We start from the raw sequence: 13,814 nt of genomic DNA on the forward strand, positions 1-13,814 counted from the left end.
CTATATTTAAAAATTTTTAAAAAAAGTGTGGTTTTAAACGTGCAGATCCATAGAGTCTATTGATTTTGTAGTTTCTTGATGTATTGGCGTTTCTGCTAAAAAACGCAAATACTGGCGTCCTGTGGCGGATTTCAGCTTGCAAGCCCCCTGTGTGAATTGCCATAGTGTGTTTTTCATTAGTTTTTTAGTGGTAGTGCAGTTTATGCGTATTTACGCCTGGCTGTTCTTTTTTAAACACAACGTAAAAACGCTGCAAAAATGCCACGTCTGGCCTTGCCCTTAGCATAGAAAAGCAAAAAAGTGAGCAGTATCTTTTCTGTACGAGAGGTACAGTAGTTGTGTCTGATTCAACAACAGTACAGATGGGTGAGTTTCTATTGGAAGAGCCATGAGATGGGAAATATAGGTGGCAATCTCCGACCAGAGTCCTTGAATTAACTGGCAACTCCAGACCAGATGAAAAAAGTCAGCGTTGATTCCTTTGCACCAATTACACTGGTCGGGGAAAGCTGGGTTAATCCGATGAAGAACATGCGGTGAGTAATAGGCCCGATCAAGATACTTAAATTGTATAAGCCTGTCCCTGGCTCGGATTAATGGTTGGAGAGATTCAGATAGAATAACCTCCCATTGCTCCTGGGTCAAATCAGATATATTTGTAATCCATTTTTGGTACAATTCCGGCCTAGGAAGATTTCCTCTGGGCCTGAGACAGCTGTAGATGGTAGATAAAGGTTTATGCTGGTGTTCTTTGTGTACGACTTTTTCAAGTGGAGGGAGTTCAATATGGGGTTCAATTGACTGAAATTGCTGAGGTATGGCAATTCTTATGTATGTAGGGACCCGAAGGGTTAATTTCCCCTTCAGTCGGAGCCTCATGGCTGAGAGTGGGTTTTCCTAGAGTTTCCAGGGGCAGAGCTCTTGGATTGGTGCAGCATGGCTGATCACAAAGGAAGCCACAAGGTGTCGCTGTGCACCAATATAAAAGGAGATTGCCATGTGCTCACACATCAATTTTGATTTGGATCTTGATTTGGATGCAGAATGGAGTGATCGTCGGCTGGGGTGCTGCAGTGGCAGACCTCAGGCTATGGAGACCCACCATATGGCTGCTATGCCCTGTGTGGGCTCAGGGATAACTAGACCCTGATGTTCCGGAAGATTGATGCCAGACACTGGACTTTAAAGGCTCGTGCTATAGGCAGTACTGGGAGCTACAGTTCAGCAAATGGATCAAGCAAATCATGTGCTTGACTGGGAGAGTCTGGAGCCTATAAAGAATCTTCATCACTGTGGATGCCTGTCAGCTCTGTGTGAGACTACCTTTCTGTGTGACTGCTTTGGGGTGAGTGTTACCTGAGGGAAGGGGTAGGAAAGGATGAGGATACAGCGATCTCCTGTTTGGAGAAACAGGCTGTTTGTGTGCCTGCCACATGGGAGCAAGTACCAGCGGGAAAGGTATTTGAGCAGGTAGCGCTACCTAGGACTGGTAGTCTTTTGGGGACAAGGGATTGAAACTCTTGGGCTGCCAAAATGGAGTAGTGCGGGACTTTTTCCTGGCAGGGAATTACCAGGACTGGACTGCTACAGGTTCCTAGGGTAGTGGGCATTTTTATTAATGCGAATGTAAAGTTTTACTTCCCCTTTAAATTTGCATATCCTTTATATTTGTTATATAATAAAGTGTGTAATTGATTTGTTGTTCTAATGGGGCCACCAGCAGGTGTATTCCCGGATCCCATTAGGTGGAGGCACTGCCGAGAAGCATTCCCAGTGCCTTTCACCTAGCAGAGGGAATTCAGGACTCGAGTTGGTAAGCAGGTACAACCTTGGCACCAGGGGGGTTGGCCAAGTGGGCGTTACATGTACGTATATGCGGCAACAATAACTTGACACATAACCTTAAAGCTTTTGATTTTTGTTTAGCTCTGTCATCTGACACAGAGTCATGGTTGGTTGCGAAGCAAGCAAGTTTTGCCGCGATTTTCTCCTCTAAAGTGTCTCACTGTGTACTGTTCTAATCACTTTCCCTGATGAAAGTTCCAGTGTGGAACTGAAACTATCTATATCTATAATGTTATTTCTTGCCTATTTCACCAATATCCACAGAAATATTCTACACCTTTTTCGCCCAGTATGTTAATTGTTCTAACCAGCCTGTCCCACACTATTTCATCCTTTGCATTCTACAGGATCCCTCAAAGAAACCACTATGCTTTTCTTTAGTATTCTAAAAAGCATATTCTTGGATTTTTTACCTGTATTGGCAAGCCTTGATTCAATCAGTTTTTTAAGCAGGTCTTAAGAACTGGACTTCAATCTCTGTAATGCCCAGACATTCTCTGCAGAGTCTCATTTTCCCATACCGAATAGCAGATTATCCTGAAGAAAAGAAGCAAACAAAAAAATGTGTTGAAACCTTGGTCATTGTGGGGGCTATAAAAAAATCAGTTGGATGGCTACATCTGGGGGCACGTGGAGGTGCAGAGTCATAGGACAGAGTCCGCTTCTGTCACAAGTATTTCTGCAGCAAATTTAGATTTCGGAACAATAAAAGATTGTAGAAAATGCCCAGAAATGATATAGGAGGGGAAGAACACACAGGAATGGGGGGAGATGCAGGATGGAGGGGCACATAACCAAGAGGGGAAAATAAGAAGGGGGCATGGAGGCTGAAGAAATAGCTGGGGGAGGATGGGAGATGTACAGTATTATTATTCATTGTAATGAGGTGAACCATTTTCAATAAGGTATTATTCCTCCCTGGTCATGAAACATGCCAAAAAGTCACACTCTGTATTTATTTATACCTCAAAACAGTCAAACTAGTGTGTGAGAAGCTGGGTAGAAGCCATGCCTTCCCCAACACTAGCCTTTGCCTTAGTAATAAGATTTAATCATAGTCACAATTAGGGTTTCGTTATGTAAAACAGCCCTGTGTCATTTTCCTTATCATCAGAGTTAAGTTTGTCACACAATATTGACCAAAACTGTGACTTTCTCAGCTCTGCAACTCTGTCCTCTCTTTGCTTTTCTTCTTTGCTAAATAAATCCTGTAAGGACCCTTAAAGAACTGGTGTAAACCATAGACACCCCAGTTATAAAGTATCATCAATCTCAGCATTAGTGCTGGAAGACTAATTCCATGTTGCACTAAATCATATCTACAATGCTTTACATAATGCTCGCCAGCCCTTTATCGTTAAAAGGAAAGCAGACTTAATAAGGTAGACGGCTATTATTATACCAATGCACTTGATACATTTTTATTTCAAAGATGGTAACCCTATAAGATTTCCTGACAGTCATATTTTAATAATTTATTCCAGTCTTCAGGTCCTCAACTGAAATACCTTTTATGACTTTGCGATGAAGTCAGAACTACAAATATAGAATTGAAATGATGCGGATATGAGTCAGTGCACCTTGAACAGCTACGCCTACAAACCGCAACCTGCAACTCAACCATCAAGTCACATGAGCACCCGGGAGTTAGGCAACAATGTCCTAATCTGCAGCAGGGCTTGGCAAGACATTGAAAAAAGCTTTCCATTACATTCTGACCACGTCTAGGATATTCTCCTACCAAAAAAAACAAAAGTTAAAAAAAGTAATATTCAGTATTTGTTTTGCCGCAGTGCTTAGCGTTGCTGTCTTGCAGAACTGGGGACTAAGTTCAATTCCAGCCAGGGCTCTAACAAGGAGTTTGTATGTTCTCCCTGATTTTCTTCCTTTTCTGACAGGTTATTGGCTTAACCATAGTATGTGTAAATGTAGCAGAACCTTACACTGTAAACTCCACTGGGGCAGGGACTGGCGTGAATGATCTCTATAAAACACTGCAGAAAGAAAGAAGCATTTGATTAAAAAACTCACAAAGAGTTCATTGTCGGTGACCCTATCGATCTACATAGTCTGTGGGTCCCTGGCACACTCGCTTTGAAGGAGAGCTGTTTAAAGCCTGGTATAAAGCAGCTTAAACTGCCAATATGTCAGAAACCACTAAAAATAAATGAGTAATATAAATGGAATAATATAAATGCCATTGCACGCAATAAAATAAGTCCTCGCTGTGGTCTAGATAATCTTTAATTTTTGTTTTGAACTTTGCTGTCTCTGACATATGACAGTTGCTCAGCTAGTGGAATGCCACGGGAAGACTGCTGTTAACTATAAATATGTAGAAAATGTGAATTCTTGAAGGGGTTGAAATACTGTACATTTTTAAAGGAGGAAAAAAAGAAGATATGTTTTAACTGGTGAAACAAGGGGTCTGTCACATCCAGGAGGTGCGTCATTCAGATTTATACTTACAGTCAGATGTATCTGGAGCACAAATGTGATATTGTTACTGATTTATTGCAACCCAACTGTTGGCCAAAACTATGGTATTAATTATTAGGAACAGACACACAGAGCAGGAATATGCTTGGCCCATCCCTGCAATAACTTTGTGCTCTTAAGGCCCTCATACACAGGCCTATAAAAACTGGCGACAGACCGAGTTGGCAGCTTATTGGCCCATGTGTGGGGCCATCCGATGGGCTTCCCCGATCGATATTTGTCCGAAAGTCAGCCAGATGTCGATCGGGCAGGGTAAAAAATCCTGTTGGACCGAGGCCGCATCTGTTCATTGAAGCGGTCCCGTCATCTGATCGCCCATATTGCCTCAATTCTGATCCAATCGTTGGGCCCTAGGGCCCATGATCGGATCAGCCTATCACCCACCTCAATGTGGGCATATCGGGGGAAAGATCCACTCGTTTAGCGACATCGCCAAATGAGTGGATCTCCCTATGTATGGCCACCTTTAGATACCTTGACAGCAACTCCCAGCATTCTAAATTATACACTTAGGGGCCCATTTACTTAGTTTGAGTGAATTTCGAATGGTCGAATATGGCTACTTCCACCATCGAATGGCCTACTCCGACTTCGAACGATTCGAAGTAAAAATCGTTCGACTATTCGACCATTCGATAGTCGAAGTACTGTCTCTTTAAAAAATACTTCAACCCCCTAGTTCGCCACCTAAAACCTACCGAGGCCAATGTTAGCCTATGGGGAAGGTCCCCATAGGCTTCCTAACAATTTTCTGATAGAAGGAATATCCTTCGATCGATGGATTAAAATCTTTCGAATTATTCGTTCGATCGTTCGTTCGTAGGAATACCGGTAAATTCTTCGACTTCGATATTCGAAGTCGAAGGATTTTACTTAGACGGTCGAATATCGAGGGTTAATTAACCCTCAATATTCGACCCTAGATAAATGTGCCCCTACCAGTATGTGTTAATGTTAGGGATGCACCGAACCCTCCAAATTCAGTATTCAGCCACATCCTACTTTTTTTTGTAGGTTTTTATTTTTCATTTCAATTTCCAAACAGTACCAAGAGGGTTAAGAGAGAATAGATGGAGGGAAAAGGTGAGGTGGGGGGGGTTACTGAGCTGAGTACATTACATATATATTTCTACTGAATTGACCATGCTTAAGGCAGTGTGTTCATTTCAATCCATGTTCCCCAGATGGCTTCAAATTTACCTGAGCATCTGCGACCCTGGTATACCAGCTTCTGCCTGGGCAAATAGTCATTGATGAGTTTTTTCCAAAAGTTCAGCCAAATCCTACTTAATGGATTTGGCCAAAAGATGAATTTAATCTGAACGCTTGACGCCAGAGGAAATTGTCATTGTAAAGGAGGAAATAGCAGATGGTCGCAGCCATTTTTATAAAGGGTTTGGATTTGGTTCAGTCATGTTCTTGGATGAATCCAAATCCTGCTAAAATGAATATGGCTTGGATTTGGTTAAATCCCAAACCCAGGATTCAGTGCATATCTAGTTTAAATGTGTTGAGAACTGTAGTCCAACAACATCATCAAGGTTAACATGATTCTGACCTTTCATTCCCAGGACCTGATTTTCTGGCACTCCTTACAAAATTCCTTACTCTGGCACTAATTTTACATACATGTAACACACACACAGCAGACAAATAAGTCTCAAGCTGGTAATTTAAAACCTACGCCCCCATCACTGAAATATGGCACTTTTCTGTTTACACAGAAGCCCTATATAAGCACATGGCTAAATATAGCATGAATGATGCCCCTGTGTGCATTCTTTCAGAGTCACACTTATTTAATTAGAAAAAAAAACATATGCTCGCTGTTCATTTTGAGGCTAATTTTAGTTGCTCAGTCTAAAATAATCCCACAGATCTGAATAGTCTCCTGGCAACTTTACATAAGAACACAAGTCATAAAGGCTTTAAATTGCCTGACGACAACGTGGATTTCAGAGCTGCATTTATAGCAATCAATTCTAATTGTGCAGATGTTAAACATTAACGAGCTTCGATGGCCCTGAAACCACAAAACTTGAAGAAATTTAGTTCCATCCCTGTCTGCCCATAGTATGGCCTTTAAAGTGAGAGGAGCCCAGGGCAGATAGGCTTTCTCTTGATTCTGAATAGAACAGTGTCATCCAGCACTAGCCCTATATTTGTGCTACTACATGCCAATATTCTATCACTTATACAGTAATAAACAGTTGCCAAGGTTTTGGTAAAATTGTCCTCTGCCGGCTGACGTTTGCATACCTTCCAAGCAAGAAACCATATAATACATAAAAGACCTAGCAAACTAAGGCTCAAGGAGAGACAATCAGAATTAATGATTATCAAAATTATGAATCAATTAATAGTGCTGCTCCAGCAGAATTCTGCACTGAAATCCATTTCTCAAAAGAGCAAACAGATTTTTTATATTCAATTTTGAAATCTGACATGGGGCTAGACATTTTGTCAATTTCCCAGCTGCCCCTGGTCATGTGACTTGTGCCTGCACTTTAGGAGAGAAATGCTTTCTGGCAGGCTGCTGTTTTTCCTTCTCAATGTAACTGAATGTGTCTCAGTGGGACATGGGTTTTTACTATTGAGTGTTGTTCTTAGATCTACCAGGCAGCAGTTCTCTTGTGTTAGGGAGCTGCTATCTGGTTACCTTCCCATTGTTCTGTTGTTAGGCTGCTGGGGGGAAAAAGGGAGGGATTGATATCACTCTAACTTGCAGTACAGCAGTAAAGAGTGATTGAAGTTTATCAGAGCACAAGTCACATGACTTGGGGCAGCTGGGAAATTGACAATATGTCTAACCCCATGTCAGATTTCAAAATTGAATATAAAAAAATCTGTTTGCTCTTTTGAGAAATGGATTTCGGTGCAGAATTCTGCTGGAGCAGCACTATTAACTGATTCATTTTGAAAAAAATGTTTTTTCCCATGACAGTATCCCTTTAACTATAATGTAGCGTTTCTATATAACATATAAAATACACATGTTTTGGTGATGGTGTCCTGTAAATTGGACATTTGGGTGAATACAAACAAACAAAGCTATTTTACATGTTTCATAGAAATGCTACACTATATTTAATTATTCTGATCGTCTCTGCTTGAGTCTTTGTGTGCTGGCTCTTTTAGGTACAGGTATGGGATCCATTTTCTGGATGCTCTGAATTACGAAAAGGCTCCCCATGACACCATTTTATTCGAACTTTTACAAATGATTTCCTTTTTCTGTAAAAATAAACAGTTCCTTGTACGTGATCCAAACTAAGATATAATGAATCTGTATTGTATTTAATGTTACATGATTTTCTAGTAGTCTTAAGGTATGAAGATCCAAAACATGGAATTATCCCCAAGTCTCAAACAAACTAGATAACAGATCCCATATCAGATTCCATCATTTTTGTTAAAAAATCATAGGGGGCATTTACGTTATCCCTGAGCACAAGTGGTAGGGTGTTAAGGGGTGCAAGAGGGAACCCCCGTAGTGTTCATCTTAGAAGCTCTTGTGTCCTGGGGTAAGCTGCGCTCTGCTTCTCATGCTTCATTAAAAACCCAAAAAAAGGAGTAGCGTCAGGAGGCGCAGCCAAGCCCTGACTTTTCCACTTGCCTTAAAGCAGACGGTATGTTTAGGGCACTGTTGTGGGCTGTGCCTCCTGACACTCCCTTTGTTGTACATTTCAATGAGACGTAAGTTAATGGGGTGGGTGGAGGGACACCTACGTGTCTCCTCTCACTAATACAACTCCGAATGCTCCGAGTGCAGCAATTTTCACAATGCAAAAGAAAAAAAATGGACGGATGCAGCCGTCGCACATAATGTTTTGCATTGTAAATGACCCATTAACTTCTGCAGAAGGTGAACTGCCCTTTAATGCTTCATGGTCATGTGAATAAAGTGGAAAAAAAACAACGTAAGAACTGATGGGGTAAAACAAGGTATTGGCAATGACACAATAAAATTAAAACAGGAAAAGAGACATTTTAAAGGGACAAGAAAAGTGAAATTCACTGGGAGGGGGGGATTTGTCACCATATGTGCTACCATATTGATTGCCTTCCCAGGGATCCCTGCTTCAAGACTGCCCAGAACAGGTGCTTGCACCGTGCTGCTGCTGATGCTACAAAATCCCAGATCTTGTACTTGTACCAAGTGCTGAATTAAATGCCGTGCTTTAATTACTATAACAACTTAAAATAAGGACAGCTGTCAATGCATGCTGAATGGGCATGCCCGGACGTTCCAAACCGTAAAATATATGGCTCCATATTGATCTCCTTTACTCTGCCCTCACAAACAGTCCAATGTTAATATCCCTGATGTGTAAAGACTGGAGCGTAGTAGTATGGAAATAATACCTTTCCTATTTTTATATATGCATGACATTTTATTATATGATTTTGAGGGAGGGGCTTATTATGCATGTTACAAACATACGTTGTTTACAGGTGGGTATACAACTTTAAGCTTTTTTTTTCTCCATTAATAAGTCGATATTTAGCTATGGTTTGTCCCACCCTAGCACCACCAAGGTTTTTTTTGGGTACTTCGACCATCGAATAGGCTACTGTGACCTTCGACTTTGATTCGAACGATTGAACTAAAAATTGTTCGCCTATTCGACCATTCGATAGTCGAAGTACTGTCTCTAAAAAAAACTTAGACTACATACAGTCGGCAGTTTAAACCTACCGAGGTACACTGTTAGCCTATGGGGATTCGAAGGATTTTATCGTTCGATTTTTACTTTGATCATTCGATCATAGCATTTGCGCTAAATCCTTCGAACTCGATATTCGAATTCGAAGGATTTTACTTTGAGGGTTGAATTCGAGGGTTTATTAACCCTCGATATTCGACCCTTAGTAAATGTGCCCCTAAGTGTATGCCTAGTAGCCCTTAGGATTAAAGAGCAAAATTGTACTTTGAGTATCTATTCTTAATTATCCTCTTCCTGAACAACAAACACTTTGAGCCTTCCCTGCACTTGAGATGTAAGTGTTGTCCTCTGTCTGTCTCATGGTTGCACAGCAATTGCCACAGGAGAGACAATTAACTGAAGGACTGAATATCGCCCATATGTTCTTTTTTAGAAGCAAAAGGCTTTGTATTGTGTTTCTGTGTCTCACATCTCCTTCTGCTCTTTGGATACTGATAGGGGTGGTGGTAACATGACTTGGAGTGGGGCCCCAAAATGTTGTTTGCAGGTGGGCCCAGCCCAGTAAACCTACACCACACTGGTTCTGGATGTAACATTACAACTGAAATGTCACAGAGAGAAGTATTTCTTGAAGTGTAGACAAATATTGTGGTTGAAGATCCAGCCTGTATGTTACAAGTGCACCCCCTAGTGACAATGAAATGACATGACTCTAGTGCAAGGTGAAAAGCCAGCTTCAGCTGATATCATTTACTCCCATTATGTTTAAATGCCTCATCACTATTCCAGGATCATGTAACACCCAGTTTTATATTGTACAGTGAAACCTCAACTTTTCATACCCTGATTTTAAGTTTTTCCACATTTTCCACAATTTTTTCCCCCTGAAAAACGTAAAATGGGGGATCTACTGTATTCTTTTATGCTGATTGCCTGTCCTGCTTGCCTTAATAAGGGCCCTTACTCCCGGGCATTTGAAGCTGCACTCCCCCGTGTTTCGGTTTTATGCGTTCAGCTGCAGGGGAGCGCGGGAGTAGACACGATGAATTCTTTTCAATTCGGCTCTACTCACACAGACGTAAGCGTCGAATGTAGGAAAAATGCGACATGCTGCGTTCCAACCTGCGTTCGGCGCTTATATACAACGCTGTAGACTGTTAGACGGAAGTGCCTGCCCTTTATACCTTACAATATATCAGTGTAAGGAAATGGGTGATTTTTTTTATTATTTGGGCCAGATTACAGGGAAATGACACAAAAGGAGCCATGATGTCCCATAACTTATCTTTTCTTGTGAATCCATTCACTGGTTCAGCCATGATGGTTTCATAATCGGCAATTATGAGTCTGATCATATTTACAATGGATTCAGCATAGCAGCTCTATCCCATGCTATTCAGTGGTGAGGAACATGTATTATACAAGGCAGATTTATTTTGGCTTAATATTAGTGGTGCTCAGCCAAATCCGCAATGGAGCTAAAAGATTACAGTGACAGACACTCATATACAGTATCAGCAGGATAATAATATATGTGGAACACATAATAATGAGCAGTGTGGGACACATAATACAGCTGCTTTCCTACTGTAATGGGACAGTTTTATGGAGAGTTTAATATCCCTTTAACATTTTGTACTGGGACCCTCCATAATGGAATATAAATCCTAGCAGTAAGACATTGGTTTGTAGACACACCGGAAGCTGTGTATCAGGTCTTACCAGTGCCAGGCCAGCTACATTGCCTCCCCTATTGCACGCAAGGTATAGCGTGTACAAAAAATTCTGGTGATTGCTGTAAGAGCTGTTGGGCGGACACAAGAGCCTGAACTAGGGAAGGCAGTAGAAGTTCTACGTGCCGGGCACCCCCTAGGCATGTGCCTATTCTGCCTACCCCTAGTTCCGGCCCTGGGTCTTACAAATGGTATAAGAAATAAAAATATCAACAAAGATACAAATTCAGCTTCAGAATAAGTTTGCTCAATGGTTGCTAAGTGTCATGATACAGGCCTGTAATAGTTAATAAAACAGGCCAAGGTATCATGAGAAATATTTCTGCCAACATCTAAATCAGACACATAACAGGCCTCTTTTCACTATGGTCAGAGGGGTTAGAGCTGTAATGCCCTCCTCCATGCCCTGGCTGATAAGAGCCATTCCATGGGGAGGGGGAAGCCCAAGGAGTGAGAACTTAAAGTTCCCAGCAAGACCCTCAAAGGTGAAGTAAAGGTTACATATAATGTATACTCCAATATATTTATCCTTACAGAACCAATACCTGTTGTACCAACAGTATAAAAAACTGGTGACGGTTTCAAGGCAATTTCATCTTTCCAACGAGTCCAAACATGACTAGGTTTGGTACTCTGTATATTAGATGTGAATATCTGGGCAGGGGCAGGTCACAAAGTATTGATGTTTAGTATCTATGGAATCCCTGAGAGAATTAATAACCAATGAATATAATATCATCTCTCTCCTATGTTCCAATAGGGAGTTATGGTCATTATATTGTTGGTCCAGTTCCTACTCACAGGAGGTCATAAAAACTCAAGCTGTGTCCTGCTAGGCCATGCCCCCTTACATTCCTGAGGGAGGGGGGAGTGTGCAGTTACCTGATGCCCTGAAATCACTAATAAATAGTCAGCTCTTCTGACTAAACTTTGGATTTACTTTGGAGGACCAATTGCGATTGGAAGTTATCCCGTTTGTTTCCCCTTGCCTCCAGGACCAGGAATTCTATATCTTTGAAGTTAAGTATAGGTTTTCCATGTTTTCCCTTTTATTTTACAACTGTTTGTAATTGTATTATTGAATGTATGTCTCTTTTTGTAACATCTTTTTGTATATTGCACTGTTATACCTTTTATAATATTAAAGAGAATTTAATAAGATTGTCTTTGGTGCTCTAAACGAACCTAGCCTGAAAGAGTGTACTGTGAGCCTTAACCCTCTGCATGCTGAAGTACTTGTTGAGTCAGTAGGAACTAACTGACTATTGTGAGAGAGTGTTTAATGCATTGGCGTATTGTGAATTATTACCTGTTGGAGAGAACAGGTAATAATTCCAAACGCCTAATCCATCTTGCTTCCCTTTGCAATAGTATAGTGTTATGGTCCCCTCCTCTGGTCGGTTTAGGTACTATTTCTAGCACTTTCCATTTAAGCTGACATACATTGTGCTTAGCTCTAGAAAAATGCCTAGACACTGGTGTGTCAGAATAACTGTCAGCTTTGAAATTTCTTATTTAACTTTTGTGTTCCTTAATCCTAACATTCACAGATCTGATTGTCAGGGGGACCCTCCAACTTGCTTTGAGAGATGCAAATTAGAATACAGGTGAAGCTCACCGAATGTATTTAACGGATTTTCCCACGGGGTATCCTGTGTCTGATATCCCAATTAAGTTAGTCTGTAGAAGTATAAAGTTGTGGGACAAATCCAAGGCAGCAACTGGACTTGCCCCCTGACAATTCCCCATCATCTGATGTCACAGGAAGCCATGTATAGTTGAGATTTTTGGCTAGACAGGTCAGAATCTGATCCCTAATTTTAATGGAGTCTGTGGAAAACCCAGAATTTTTGTCTAAACAGTACAAAGTCCCTTCTGCAGAAATTTGTGACACTCTCATGCCACACGTGGGTGTTTTCCACTTGCTCAAACTGTAGCCCTAGTATCTCCTGGTACAGGGATCCCCAACCTTCTTTACCTGTGAGCAACATTCAGATGTAAAAAGAGTTTTGGAGCAACACGAGCATGAAAAATGTTCCTGGACGGTAGAAAATAAGGGCTGTGATTGGCTATTTGGTAGTCCTTATGTGGATTAAAAGCCTACAGGAGGCTCTGGTTGGCAGTACACCTGGTTTTTATGCAATTAAAACCTGCCTCCAAACCTGGAATTCCAAAATAAGCACCTGGTTTGAGGCCACTGAAAGCAAAATGGGTGAGCAACAAGTTGCACTTGAACTTCTGGTTGGGGATCACTGTCCTAGTTTCAGTAACAATTTGCATTGGAAAGAACTCCTTAAGCTTTTCACAATCCACTGAAAATGTGGTCTCTACATTCCAACTGAGGTAACAATGCAGATCCCAGGCATTGATCTTGTTGTCCATTACCAGGCCACGTACAGAGTATTCTTTGCTTTTCAACTGCAATATTAACTGTTTCTTGTAATCCCCCAGAGTCTTTAACTTGGTTTTTAAATGATCTGCAATTACAATGAAAATGACATATTGTGGGTGATGTTCACCCATAGCAATATCAGGAATATGGAGTTCTTCATTGACTTGCAGCAACACATACATTTCATACCATGTTTATTCATTTTTGAAATGTAAACCTGAGAAAGAGCACACAGATATGACAGCAGTGTAACCCTTTCTGTCTATAAAATTCTAGTTTTTTAGCCTAGGTTTGTGTCCGGGTAATACAGTTTTTAGTAGCACTGGCAATTAAATCATTTGCTCCTGGTACCCTAGGTGCTTGATTTTTGTGTACTGTATATCATTATAATACACAAAAGCCATGAGTATCTTGTAAATTATATCCTTGTAAAAGGTGAGTTCTGATGTCATCAGTTATAAACGGTGAGTAGTGATGTAATTTCTGTCACATGACACTAAAATTTGTGTATTATAATCAATAAAGTACCCCCAGTTGTAAAATATGAGGATATTATAAGTTACCGAGGAGTTCCATGACCTGTATAAAAACACTCGGCCTTCGGCCTCGTATTTTTATATGGTCATGAAACTCCTCGGTAACTTATAATATCCTTATATTTTACAAGAGGGGGTACTT

This window comes from Xenopus laevis, chromosome 1S, assembly GCF_017654675.1.
Source record: "Xenopus laevis strain J_2021 chromosome 1S, Xenopus_laevis_v10.1, whole genome shotgun sequence".
NCBI classification, from domain to species: domain Eukaryota; kingdom Metazoa; phylum Chordata; class Amphibia; order Anura; family Pipidae; genus Xenopus; species Xenopus laevis.